Here is a 12,714-nt window from a genome sequence, read left to right on the forward strand (position 1 = left end):
GTTGGGTGGTATGGAGTTATGTGACCCCCCCTAAGCCATCTGAAGGCTGCCCTGCATAGGAAAGTTTTTTAAATGTTTAATTGATATATATTTATATTTATATAATGGAAGCTGCCCAAAGTGGCTGGAGCAACCCATTTAGATGGGTGGTGTATAAATAATAAATAATTGTGCAGTGGTAAACCCCAGACAGAAATAGCATGAAAGAGCAGAAAGGAATAAAGAACAGCATTGGTGATTCATAGCGTTTCAGCTTGGTGAACAGCTTATATAGCACAGATGACTGAGAAACTGCATAATGTGTGAGGGCAATTTGTTTCAAAAAGTATGAAGAGCATGTGGAGGCAAAGCTTAGCCATTATGTCCAGTAACCACTGATATCCTTCTCCTCCTCCATCAATTTGTCTAATCCTCTTTTGAAGCCATCCAAGTTGGAGCCAACTGTTGCCTCCTGAGGGAGCAAATTCCATGGTTTAACCAGTGCCAAGGTTGCAGGTCTGATCACTGTATGGACAACTGCATAGTCCTGCATTGCAGGGGGGTTGGACTTGATGATCCTTGGGGTCCCTTTCAACGCTTCAGTTCTATGATTCTATGGGAATCAAAGAAGCCATATCTGTCCCAAACCTTCCAGTGTTCAACTTCACTGGATGTCCCTGAATCACAGGGAGCAGAGAGTGAGAGCCAGCATGGTGTAGTGGTTAAGAGTGGTAGATTCGTAATCTGGTGAACCAAGTTCGTGTCCCCGCTCCTCCACATGCAGCTGCTGGGTGACCTTGGGCCAGTCACACTTCTTTGAAGTCTCTCAGCACCACTCACCTCACAGAGTGTTTGTTGTGGGGGAGGAAGGGAAAGGAGATTGTAACCGCTTTGAGACTCCTTTGAGTAGTGATAAAGCAGGATATCAAATCCAAACTCCTTCTTCTTCTCCTCCTCCTCCTCCTCCTCCTCCTCTTCTTCTTCTTCTTCTTCTTCTTCTTCTTCTTCTTCTGTTCTTTAAGCAGTTTCTAATCTCCTATGATCTGTATTTCTCAGCTCATAACTACTTCTTATTATTTTCTCTATCCATGCCATGCATAATATTACAAACTTCTATCATGTCACCTCTATTGTGTTCTAATTTTTCTTCATCTTAAACAACCTTTCCTTAAAAAAAAAACTTTAAAAGAAAAACGCTATAGAAATGATATAATCTAATTCCCTGCATTTTTGTTGTGGCTGTCATTGTAGATCCTTCTGGTTATTCCACCAACATGGCTCGCTACAGACTCAGTGTCACGCATTCCTCCCAGCTTCGAAACTCAGATGTTATGTTAACACCGCCATCCATCCATGTGGTTGTTCCGGTAATTCCGAATGCTTCCAAAGAGGTAGCCACTGCTAAACATCAACCCTGCTATGGTTCCCTTTGTGACATAAGTTCTTGGCCACGCAGGGCTGTTCATTCCTCCTTACCGACTTCTGAGTCTTTTAAGGGAAGAAAAGCCACTCATGGAAAATCTTACACTCTTCGAAGGAAGCCACCTCTCCTCTCATACAGGTATATAAGAGTCTAACTGGGCAGGAACATCCAGTGAAAACAAGCTATAAAGGACAATCTTTCTAAAGTCTTATTTCCCACTCCCCACCAGAAATGCTAACCATGCATAATTCCAATTGAAAGTGTGCTACTTAAAATAATCTGGCCTGGCCTTATACCAAGGTCCATCAAGCTTGGTTTTGTTTATGTTTATCACCTGTGGCTCTCCAGGGGTTTTCAGACAGGTTAGCCTTACCTGGAGGTATCAGAGATTGAACACGGAACCTTCTGCAAGCTACGAAAATGTTCTACCACTGAACCATAGTCCTCACTGGGAACCACAATGCTAGTGGGACAAGAAGAAGAATATCTGTGCAGAGGTGTAGCCACAGAGAAACCTATCCACCACCACCCCATGGATATTCCAGACCCCTTGTTTAGATTTTAAATTTTTTGGGCTTTTTACTCATGTGAAGATATACAACAAGGCATGTAAGAATGAAGGATTGCTTCAAGTGCTCCTTTGTGTCCCTTGTGCTGAATGTTAGATGGGAAGGTCCTTGGGATGGAGACGCCACCTTCTTGTCCTTTGAAAAGGGCTGTGCACATCACTAGCAGAAGTAAATAAATGCATCAGCTGATTCAAAATAAACGAGAATAACAAAGAAACAGGCTCGCTTCTGCCTCCTTCTGTTCTGTCCTGTGAATAACAAGTACTGGGATATGCAAAATGCCCTTATTTCATTTCAAATTTAGGGGGTGGAGTTATGCTATTGGCCTTTGATATAATGAAATAGCTTGAAACACATTATGGTAACTGCAGGATCCTACAGATGTTCCCTCGGGAGCAAATCTTTTTGTGTTCTGTTGGGTTTTCTCCCAAGTTAAGTGGTCACAGGATGGGGGGAAAGGCCCCAAGTGGAATCTATGGTGCATTCTGCTAAAGTCTTCCCTGGTTAAAAGGCTTAGGTAAGACACTTGGACTAAGCAACAGTGGACAAAGTGGGGCAAGTTCATGGAGAATAAGGCTATCTATGGTTACTAGCCAAGATGACCTTCCTCTGCCTCCACGGTTGGCGGTAGTAATGCTTCTGAGTACCAGTTTTTGGAAACCAGTTTTTGGAGGGTAGAGTGCTCTCGTGCTCAGGTGCTCCTTGAGGGTTCACCACAAGGATCTGGCTGACCACTGTGAGACCAGGATGCTGGACTTGATGGACCATTGGCCCGATCTATCAGGCCCTTCTTATGGTATTTCACTTTTGAATGGGGGGGGGGGGATGGGAAGCCATCCCAACGCAATACAGTGGTACTGCGGGTTACAGACACTTCAGGTTACAGACTCCACTAACCCAGAAATAGTACCTCGGGTTAAGAACTTTGCTTCAGGATGAGAACAGAAATTGTGTGGCGGTGGCATGGTGGCAGCGGGAGACCCCATTAGCTAAAGTGGTACCTCAGGTTAAGAATAGTTTCAGGTTAAGAATGGATCTCCAGAATGAATTAAGTTCTTAACCCGAGGTACCACTGTATGTAGGGTCCTCCTCCTCTCAGACAAAGACATTTGCACCAGCTACCCCCAAGGCTGTTGAGAAGCCATTTGCTTGATTGTACCCCAGCCTTCGGCTGATGGGAGCTACAGTCTAACAACATTTGGAAGGCACCAGCTTGAGGGTGGCTGTCATATCTTACATCACTACACTGCCAGGCAAGTTGCCAGGTAACCAATTCCAAAAACCTTTTGTTTTGTGCTACTGCTAATTAGCAGGAAGTGGGGTTTTTGCCTGACATAAATCTGTCTATCGTAAAGTCAGTAGAAACATCTTGCGGTTCATCTGCAAAAAAGATGGAGCAAGTAACACACAAGGCAGATTTTGAGACGGATGAGCCTTTTGTCTCCATAGCATCCCTCAGACTCTTAGAAGCTCTGATCCATAACATCAAGTTCTTAGTAGGCATCATTGCCTCCTGGTGGCCATGAACTGCATTGACTTCTAATATCCAAATTCTAATGATTTGTTTTATAGCACAATTTTAGGTATCCACCCCCCCAAAACCTTGGAGAATGTAGGGTTGTGGGCCATGCTACTCCTACTCAGAGTAGACTGTTTAGAATTAATGGGCAGACAACTTCCGGTATGATGGCGACCAGCACTCTGCTAATGTGAGCCCGTTGATTTTATATTTGTATTCTCTCTTACTCTTTTTAAAGACTACTTTAATGAACACTGAGCTCAGATAAATTTAAGCACCTCACCGCATTCTATCCCACGCTTTGTATTTCTGACTCTTCTTGGAAGTTTAAAGCTGAATTGACTATCTTATCACATTGCGAAGAGTTTACAGGAAGACTCATGGGCTGTTCCCACCACAAGTTTGGAGGCACAGACGGAGCATAATTTAGTGTTATGCCAATAACCTTTGGCATACTACTCCTCCCTGAATAGGATACTTTCAAGGAAAATACTCCCTCGACTCTTTGAAAAACCTAGGGAAGATAGAAGAGCGAGGTTGAATGGCACACTGTGAAGTTCCCTTGTGTAATCATTCCCCCCCCTCTCTTTTCTGATGCCATTGTTGATTTCTTTTTGTCTGATCTTGTGGTGTTTAGTGTCACTGGCTTTTGCCGCAATAAAACTTGGAATTAATGGGCATGATTGGCTCATTAATTTCAGTGGGTCTGCTTTGAGTAGAACTTGATGGGATACAACCCTTAGTCTTCCCTCAACAGTGAAGGTGCTCTAACCCTTTTCACAGTTTTAACTCGGTTCTACAAATCATCCCAACAGTGGTCTGAATGTTTTAGCTTTCCTGGGTGTCTGTGCTTCACTTAAAACTGGGGAAAGCAAAACACTGCAGTCCCTCCATTTGTGCTTTTTCAGAATAGGAAGTGTGGGGAGCCAGGGAAGGTGGTTGAGGGCTTCAGAAATGCTTCCTGGAAAGTTCTCTCTCTCTCTCTCTCTCTCTCTCTCTCTCTCTCTCTCTCTCTCACACACACACACACACACACACACACACACACACACAAACACACACACTGCATGCTTGACGCTTTGTTTACAGGTCCCACTTGTGTTTATAATAAAAACACAAGTGCTGAGGAGTACTCTCATCTTCCACAAGGTAGCAGCACATTTCCACTTTTTAAAGCTTTGCTAGAGGAGCGGGGCCTTCTCCTTGTTCCTAGTATACTACAATCCCCATTGACCACAGCGTGCATGGCCAATGGCTGGGGATGATTGGAATTGTAGTCCAGCAACATCCGGAGCAGGGATCAGCCACCTTTTTCAGCTGTGGGTGGGTCCACCACCCCTCAGACCATGTAGGGGGCCAGACTATATTCTGAAGGGGGGGAAATGAATAAATTCCTATGCCCCACAAATAATCTAGAGATGCATTTTAAATAAAATGACACATTCTACTCATGTAAAAACATGCTGATTCCTGGACCATCCACAGGCTGGATTTAGAAGGCGATTGAGCCACATCCGGCCCCCGGGCCTTAGATTGCCTAGCCCTAATCTGGAGGGTCAAGTTTATTCACACCTGCTTTCTTTATTTTATTCCCTCACCCATAATATTTCATGAAAGGTTTTTCCTAATACAATAAAATAAAAGGAGCTAATCTACATTAACAACAAAAACAGAGAAAGAGCCCATCGACTTCCTTCCCTCCCACCTCATGGCTTTCAAAATTAACCTTTATATCATTGCATTTTGTATGTTTCCCAGTTCTAATTACACTCATTACAAAATAGCTCAAAATGTAAATAAAAATAGAAAAACAGAAATTTCTCGTTACAAGTCTTCAGACAACCCTACTAGTGATGTCAATTGCTTAGAATAATCTTTCAACTATCGTATTAATTTACTCCAATCCTTTTGGAATACTTGATCCTGCTGGTTTCAGATTTTTCCCATCAGCTTTGCCAGTTCTGCAAAGTCCGTCATCTTCATCTGCCACTCTTCTTTCGTTGGTATTTATCGTTGTTTCCATTTTGGGGCTAAAAGAATTCTTGCCACAGTTGTTGCATACATAAATAGTCTTTTATCTTCCCACTGTTTGGTTATTCATGGCAGGGTCCGAGACAGTATGAAAATATTTGAAAGACTGGCTAATTTGGTTGATTAGAAATTTGGGAACATAAGAAGCTGCCTTAAACTGAGTGAGACCTTGGGTCCATCTAGATCGCCATTGTCTACACTGGCTACATCAGGAGTGACATCTGGAATTTTTAAAAGCGCTAGAATATTACATGTCAGTCAAGTCAAATGCCAAATATGTAAGGTTGTATGGAAAATGTACTATTGGCTGTATAAGTAATAAAATGGTGCTAAGCTATATTTACAAAAAAACCAGGCTGAAAATTATAGTCCTTGTCTAGATTTTAAATGATGTAATTTCACCATAATTACAATATTATATTGTGAGTGAGGCCACCTCTCTAATGTAAGGTATGGAGAACCCCATGACATCCCAAACAATAGGAATGACCTGGGGTGGATCTACACACAGAACCCCCCCCCCGGTGCTATTAATAAGTCAGAAATCAAATAGTTATCACAAAAGAAGGGGGTAAACCTATGTAAAAATCGCATAGAGAATTTGTTTGCTCTCTGGCGCCATCTGGCATTGCATGTTTATAACGCATTCAAAGTGTTGCTTTTGACTAATGTAGCTGAGTCCCTGGATGCTATGCTATGGTTGTGAGGACTACAGTACTGATATCATGGTTGTGTGGTTTCCTCTTTCTTTCTGCTGAACCTTTCAAGCCTTACACACATAGACCTGAACCCAGGAAATCATTAAATCATCCTGGGATGTACGCGTAAGGAAACTGAAATGCCAGGTTGCGCAATTGACATAAACCCATGTATCGGAAGGCCAATTAGGAAAGAAAAACAAATAAGTCACAGCCCGAAGCCTGTAATACTGATTTAATCATCTGGATGACTGTGTTTGATTTGACAGATTTGGACAAGGCTCAGTGAGGTTCTGTATGGTTTTGTAATTCTAGATAAACCTTTTAAAACAGGTCAATTTTAAGTATAGCGAATTATTGCGAAGATGATACGGTATCCTTAACAGGTGAACATCAGGCGGTCCTTACTAGGTTAGGTGAAAGGGGTCCCATCTTGTACAGCAGGGGTAGGCAACTTAAGGCCCGTGGGCCGGATGCGGCCCAATTGCCTTCTAAATCTGGCCCGCGGATAGTCCAGGAATCAGCGTGTTTTTACATGAGTAGAATGTGTCCTTTTATTTAAAATGCATCTCTGGGTTATTTGTGGGGCATAGGAATTTGTTCATTTCCCCCCCTTCAAAATATAGTCCAGCCCCCCACAAGGTCTGAGGGACAGTGGACCGGTCCACAGCTGAAAAAGGTTGCTGACCCCTGTTGTACAGCATTCTCTTCTCACAGTGGCCTTTGGAAAGTCTGCGAGCAGAACCTGAGCACAGCAGTAGTTCTCCGCAGTTGTGAGTCCCAGTAGCTAGTATTCCCAGGAAACTTTCTCGAACAATAGCAGCAAACTATGGGCATCATGGATAGGACCCTTCTTTACAGGGAATTCCTGGAGCTATGGCTCTCCAAGAGTAATAGGGGCCTCTTAACAATTCTCAGCACCTTTATCAAACAACAGCTCCTAGAATTCTTTGGGGGAATCCATGATTGTCTGAGGGATCTGGGTGGCGCTGTGGGTTAAACCACAGAGCCTGGGACTTGCCGATCAGAAGGTCGGCGCTTCGAATCCCCGCAACGGGGTGAGCTCCCATTGCTTGGTCCCTGCTCCTGCTAACCTAGCAGTTTGAAAGCACGTCAAAGTGCAAGTAGATAAATAGGTACCGCTCTGGCGGGAAGGTAAACAGCGTTTCCGTGCGCTGCTCTGGTTCGCCAGAAGCGGCTTAGTCATGCTGGCCACATGCCAGCTCCCTCGGCCAATAAAGCGAGATGAGCGCCGCAACCCCAGAGTCAGCCACGACTGGGCCTAATGGTCAGGGGTCCCTTTCCCTTTACCTTATGATTGCTGAAGGGGTTATTCGTGCTTTCAATGTATGGTGTGAATATGGCTACTCTCTCTCTTACACACCCTCCATCATTTCTCTGATTAAAATAAGGACATCCTATTCCCTAATAATAATAACAACAATAATAAATTTTATTATTTATACCCCACTCATCTGAATTGCCCCAGCCACTCTGGGGGGCTTCCAACATATATAAAAGTATAATAAAACATTTAAAAAACTTCCCTAAACAGGGCTATCTTTAGATGTCTTCTAAAGGTTGTGTAGTTGGATCGGGGGTTGCATATCTCCATACCCTCCAACATTTCTCTGATGAGAATAGGGACCTCCTAAGGAAAAGTGGGACATTCTGGGATCAAGTCAGAAACTGGAACGGCTTATGTAAATCCAGGAGTGTCCCCGGAAAATAAGAACATTGGATGGGGTGGCGTGTCTGCATTTATTCATAGTGTGGAATGAGCAGCCAAGCAACAAGAGGCTAAAATTATGACAATTTCTTAAAATATTCAATGGACTCCATTTTTCTGGGGTGAGACGGACTAGAGGGGGGAGAGAGAGAGAGAGCGTTCATCTCTGCCACTCTTCATTGCTTCTTCAAAACAAGCCTCGCACTATTAGCCTTGAGTAAATGTCATAACTACTGCTTGCCCTTTTTTCTGCAAGGCAGGCAAAGCAGGGGATAATTACACCCTCGAGGCAGGGAGAGGTACCGGTTGGATTCCCAGCAAAGGGAAAGAAGGATCTTTGAAGTGCTTTCACAAGATCCCTGTAATGGTTTGTTCCTTGTCATGGGATATGAATGCCTGTCAACAGCAGCTTATCAAGTCATGTTCAGATGCCTGCCCTGGCTTTGTCAGATGACAGCAGTTTTAAAAGAGAGAGAGGGGGGGGGAGAGAGATGAATCATCGCTATGCTTAATGCCTATCTGCCAAACAGCAAATGATCTGGAATATCAACATGTGATGATGAGGTTTTGTGAGATATCTGGCTTGAGGTATTCCCTCCTCAGAGGGTTGGGCCATAGATACTTTGCAGCAACTTTTGTTCACTGGCCTGTTTGTGACATCTCTTTTCCTCCCTCCTAGCATCCCAGGGAATAAGTAGTTGCTCTGGGACTCATAAGCTTTGAGAAAGGAACAAAGAATAGCTACTGAGTGATTAAGGCAACATAAGTAATCGGTGGACCTCCTTATGCTGGCCAGGCCCATAAGACTGGATCCTGTTTGTTTGTTTTAAATTTCACATTTACCGTATTTTTTGCTCTATAAGACTCACTTTTCCCTCCTAAAAAGTAAGGGGAAATGTGTGTGCATCTTATGGAGCGAATGCAGGCTGCGCAGCTATCCCAGAAGCCAGAACAGCAAGAGGGATTGCTGCTTTCACTGTGCAATGATCCCTCTTGCTGTTCTGGCTTCTGAGATTCAGAATATTTTTTTTCTTGTTTTCCTCTTCCAAAAACTAGGTGTGTCTTGTGGTCTGGTGCGTCTTATAGAGCGAAAAATACGATATATCTGATTTGTTTTCCCCCAAGAGCTCAACGTGGCATACATGTGTCTCCTCCTCCTCCTTTAACCCCCACAGCAACCCTGTTGATAGAGAAGAGATGAGCTGTTGATGGTGGTGAGGAAGGTATAACCATTGACTTACACAGAGTCAGGAAGAGATGAGACAAATTTGTGGAGAAGGACAGGTCTGCCACATGGACATGGTAACTTAAATCTCCAGTTTCTGGGGGACTCTACCTCTGAATTCCACTTGTTGAGAAGAATGCAGTGAGGGAAGCCCACTGCCTTCTTGCCCCCTGTAGAGTGACCCAGCCGAACTATTCTGATAGTCTTACAACCTAAATCTGTTTGAAAGAACAAATCCTCCCAGCTGCCAATGTTTACCTTCTGAGATGCACACCACAAGATAAAAATTGAGCAGGGATATCATATGTATTTAGATTTTGCCTTTTGGGTCACATTGGACTTCTGGTGCACTGTCTTTTCTGCTCCAATAGGAGGAATGCATTGATTAGAAGTGGAATCTATACACTGTCATCTGACAATGATCCTTGGAAAGTGTCAGGAATGAGCCAGCTCCCAGTGAAGGTTTGCAGCCAACTGCAGAAAGCAGAAAGGAACAGAGATGCTTAGATGTTAGTCAGGAAGGGGAGAGCCGGCAGCTGCAGACTTCTGCTCTGACTGACCTTGACGGGCAGGCTGCTAAGGCAGTAGCTGAGAGCAGGCTAGAACACAGCCAAAGCTCACAGGAAGCACAAAAAGGCACTAACAAACTCAGAGACAGCCTCTGAGAACAGGAAGGGGTTGGAGCTGATCCATTAAGTCTGAAGAGTCAGTGGGTGGGAGGGCTGCTAGATAGGAAGCAAAAGAAGAAACACAAGGGTCATAAGTTCAATATCTTCTGTAAACTCCAGAAATAGTTTTCAGAAGGGTCATCTTGAGTAATAATGCCAGAGCTATCTGTTTGTTTTTGCAAAAAATCCTCCTTTTTAATTACCTACGCTTACTGTGTTATCAAGCTGGGAACCTGGACTCCTGAGATAAAGAGGCCTTCTATCCACTGTTGTCTCTTATCTGACAATGTTCCTATCCTCTCTTTCTCCAGTAGTAGCATAATGCTGATGATTGTCCCACTTTTACTCCAAGGAGCTCAAGGAAGTGTGCATGACTCTCTTTCTTTCAACTTTATGTTCATAACAACCCCATGAGATAGCTTAGGCTAAGATACTGGCTGATACAGGATCACTCAGAGAACTTCATAACTGGGTGGAGATTGGAATTCTGCTCTCCAAGCTAATAGTCCAATACTCTAACCACTGCACCACCACTGTCTCTCATGGTATGTCCTTCCATTGACTTGAATACATTGGGAAATATTTACACTTACACATCAGCGTTTCAACCACTTCAAAGCGACTTCAGTGGTATTACTGATAATCTGATGAAAGTTGCAACTATGGTCCCACTTACCTGGGAGTATGCCGCATTTAATTGAATGGGACTTTCCTCCGGCTGGGCATGTGGAATACTGCATTCATGTGCTACATAATTAAATCCCGCAAATTGTAGTGACAATATATTAGATGGCTTTTTAAAAAGGATTAGAGAAATTCTATTGGCTTAACTGAAGATGATTTGGCTAATTGAGGACGCACCTAATCGGATCATTGGTTCAATTTGGTTATCAGCGTAGGCTGATAGGCACCTTGAGGCAGCCTAGTAGTGATGGAAGGCTTATCTCTGAACTATCATTTCATGAGCAAACAACCAGATGTGGTTAAGACTCCACCTCCCATCAGAACCATCCAGTATGACCAATGGTCAGGAATGATGGCACCTGTGGCTCAGCAACATCTAGAGGCACATGGGTTAGCCACCCCCAGTTTCCAGAGACTTGGGTTAGGATGCTTCCCTGGGTTCTGAGGGCTCCATTGACACAAAGAAGTATGAGGGCAGCTAACTGTGTATTCTGCTGCAGATCCCTGAACACAATACAGCCATGTGTCCTGAGCCCATACCCTCCAACATTGCTCCAATGAAATGAGAACCTCCTATTCCACACCTTTGTTCATTATTTTTAAAATTTGTATACCGCCCTTCATCCATAGATCTCAGGGTGGTTCACAGCATAAAAATGTAATTTAAAAACCCAAAACACATACTTAAAACAAGAACAAACAAAAATAACAAAACAAACCAAGCTATAGTCAACTAGGAGGAAGTCCAATTAAACTTACTCAGTATATGAATATAGGATTACTCTATAAAATATTGTAAAATGGGGCATATTGAGCAATGCAGCAGGAAGGTGTGGCCACAATCTCTCTCACCATATAAAGCGCCACTTTGCATGTGTGTAACCTTAATGAGTGTTTGTGAAGCTTCATGGGATTCCTTTGTTCTAAAGAATAAGAAATTGAAACCTCTCCCAGATGGGGTCATTATCTCCTGACGAAGATGGCAGGCAAGCGAAGCCCAAGGCTAGTGAAGGGAAGGCCGCCAGTTCAAGGCTGACATATGGAATTCCCTGTTCCCCCAAAATTCCACTGGGTAAAACCAAAGGCCTACTGCCCACACACCTGCAAAGCAGACTCATGAGTCCCAAGCATTGGGGAAATGGTTTTATTTATTGATATATAATTGGAGGAACTGCTAACCAACTTTAACCCATTTTTAAAAGTACAGGCAGGTGAGGATTCATGCCTAGATCCCTGGGCAAGTAGTGGTTCCCCAGTAAAAGATGGGGAAGAGATTATGTCCTTCTAGCTAGGTGAACTTTGGGTAAGAAGCCAAAACAAGCTGCCTTCTTAGGCCCATTGGTCCATCCAATGTGTATTGCCAACACTGTCCAACAGCCGCTCTCCAGGTTTCAGAATGGAGACATCCTTAGCCCTGCCTAGAGATACCCTACAGGGGATTCGACCTGGCTTGGAGACTTCTGCTGGTGAAGCATGTGTTCTACCCCATGGAAAATGGTCCTTCCCTTAGAAATACAGTAAGATTCCATCCTCCAGGGTTCTGGATGAAGGGTTGACTTAAAGAGAAATTTAGGGAGTTGCCTTATACAAAGTCAGATTATTGGTTCATCTAGCTCAGTCTGTATTGGCCAACAGCACCAGGGTTTCAGATTGGATACATTCCCAACCAGACCTGGAGACGCCAGGGACCTTCTGCATGCAAGTCAGGTGCTTTAAAACTGGACCCATGCAGGCTTTGAAACTGTGTCATCAAAGCGGACATTTTTACAGCTTTAACTTCGTTTAAAAAAACAGCTCTGGGCTTTAGTTACCCCTTCAGCCTTTTGAGAAACCAATAGTGTTGTTTGATTAGCTTGCAAACAAAAAAACCCAAGCAGAAATCCTCAGGAGGTTTATGTGTCTTATGACGCTGACACAGAGACATGTTCTACAAGAGAGTCATGGTATGAAACTACTTCTCCAGGTAGCTTGTATGGGGTGGGAGCAGGGGAGGAACCAACTCAAACAAAGAAACTGGGATTTTTAATAAGCATAATTACAGCAGTTAGAAGTAATTGCAAAGGCAGCTGAGCTTCTCCGCTCAGTTTTTTTTCCAGATGAGACAATGCAGGTGAACTCCTCTGAAACACACTAATTTTGTGCTTTCAATAGAGGCTTAGCAACTGCGACTTGGGAACACCCATGCTTGA

This window comes from Podarcis muralis, chromosome 16 (assembly GCF_964188315.1).
Source record: "Podarcis muralis chromosome 16, rPodMur119.hap1.1, whole genome shotgun sequence".
Taxonomy (NCBI): domain Eukaryota; kingdom Metazoa; phylum Chordata; class Lepidosauria; order Squamata; family Lacertidae; genus Podarcis; species Podarcis muralis.